Raw genomic sequence first — 2,500 nt, 5'->3', positions numbered from 1 at the left:
AATAGTCTAACATGAACAGAAATGGTTAAAAATGTATATATTAAGATTCTGTCGGTTTTCCTCTCCTGGTGCCATTTAACACAGAAATTTAAATGTTGTGAGAGAACAGTGAAATCTTTGGATTGTATTTTTATAAATAACTGGAACCAATATTTTATTTATTTATTTTTGTCTTTCTATCTTTACGGCAACATGGGTTTGTGGGTTGTGATAATGAAGTGAGTTGTGATAATGAAGTGAGTTGTGAGTGCCATATTGTGATGCCGCCATATACGGGATATGATAACAATATTATCGTATCTATACTGTGATAATTATATGATTATAGTACATATATATACTGCCTTTTGTGTGATATGTTACACCATGTGAAATATAGAAGATTATGTTTAGTTTATATTGCTGTGTAGCATATCGCCTATGTAAAAGAGTGAGATTCTCTGTACAATTTGTAGAGTACAATATTTTATTTTGTGTCTGTAGTCACACGTCTGGCAGTAACACTTTCGGGCAGAAGCTGACGCTTGGTGCACGGGACTATGAAGAACTCCCTTTTATTTTTGTCAGAGCTGATCTCCAATGAACCTACTTTAGTTTTAATTGGTGTATTCTTCTCCCTCAAGCATCGTAGAGAAACAACAAACAAACATATATACGAACACGACACAGTGAGTATACAAACAGGGTTGAGCAGAAACAATATCAGATATCATAAGTAGGAGATTTATATAACAAAAACATTCACATCATTAGAAATTGAGATACACTGTTTAGCTTCCCAATTAAATATCTGATGCCATTAACAATTCATATTTCTATAATCAAGCATTGGAGATGTTTATATATTTTGAGGAAGATGATTCCAGATCTCGGGTCCTCGGATTTGCATTTGTCTTGACACTGTATAATATGATCTTAAGACGTGCAGAGAGTCTTGTTTGAACATTTCCTTTGCACTTGCAGGCTTGACAGTGCTAACATAATCGTATTTTAAGGTGATTATGATCTACAATTTGTTAACCTGTCAACCTGTCAACATCACCGACCTGTCAACCTCCAACAGTCATCAGAGACCTGTCAACCCGCCATTAGCCATCACCGACCTGTCAAGTGTATCTTTGCCCTGTTAAATAAACATGATTATAAGGATGCAACTAGTTAAAACAAGGTCAGGTTTAGACGGCTCTATTTTGAAGCTCTCTGTTTGAAATTCTGTTTTTGAGTTATGTGTTGCCTAAATCTGCATTTCAGAAAATTAGGGTAGAGTAGGTGGAGTTACAGTGAACGGGGAAGAGGGAGAGAAAGAGGGAGGAAGAGACAGAAGCAAGAAGAGTGTATGAGGAAAGGAGAAACGTAAAGATAGAAAGAGAAAGGGAAGACGTGATGAGGGAGGGAGCAAGAGAAAGAGAGAAAGAGAAAGAGAGAGAGAGAGAGAGAGAGAGAGAGAAGATAAAGTTCAAATTCAAAGCACTTTATTCCATTAATCACAATAGTTATTCATTTTACATAGATGGTCACAGGCTACAGTAGTATGGGATAAGAAGAAACCGTATCAGGCACCTAAGTAGGAGTTATAAAACAAAATATTTACATAATTAAAAATTGAGGTACACTGTGCTTTGTATTTAGATTCCCGATGCCACTGACAATTCAAATTATTTTCGTTTCATTTTTGTTTTGAAAGTAGTCAGGTTGGAGGCGTTTTTAATATTTCGTAGCAGGTGGTTACAAATCTCACATCTCTCGGATCTGCATTTGTCTAGACCCTGTATTTATATATGATCTTTTGACCTGCAGTGAGCTCATCTGTCTGGTTTGAACGCCTGTTTTGTTAGCTATTGTTTGCAGAGACAATAGCCAGTGAAGATGTCCACGCTGTATGAATTTATGAATGAGTATACACTTGTCTTATTGGCATTTTTGTTGATTTTTTAAATTTATGAAAGAGTATATACCTGTCATATTGGCATTTCTGTTTAACTTTTGATTATTTTTTATATTTATGGGTAGGGGTACGTGGTCATATTCATATATATTGCCTGTTGTTACTCTTAGGGTAAATATTGTAGTTTTTGTGCTCTCTGTAACTGAATTTTGTTGGCTGAACTTCGTATGTTGGAACAATAGTTTATAATGCTGAGGGCGAGGATTTGCACAAAAGCAATTCTCGTTTCAGTTGGGATTTTTGTTTTTTATGTGATTTATCATTGTACCATTATTTTGCTGTAGATGTCCACGTGCGTTTAAAAGGTTATGTATCAGCGTACTCCTACATCTTTAGCTGAAATGCTTGGTTTGGTATGACAGCCTTCAAAGTCTACTGTTGCGGAAATTTTGGATTTCGGTGATATTTTGTCGGCTTCCTATAAGGAACAATGCGTTTCATGATATTTAAGGGAAACATAGATAGATGAGTAGATAGATACATAGATAGATAGATAGAGATAGAGAGTTTAAGTTTAAAGTTTAAAGTATGGTTTTGATTCCATTTGTTACAATG

Source organism: Penaeus monodon, chromosome 1, assembly GCF_015228065.2.
Source record: "Penaeus monodon isolate SGIC_2016 chromosome 1, NSTDA_Pmon_1, whole genome shotgun sequence".
In the NCBI taxonomy this organism is placed as follows: domain Eukaryota; kingdom Metazoa; phylum Arthropoda; class Malacostraca; order Decapoda; family Penaeidae; genus Penaeus; species Penaeus monodon.
This window is presented reverse-complemented; position numbering follows the sequence as displayed.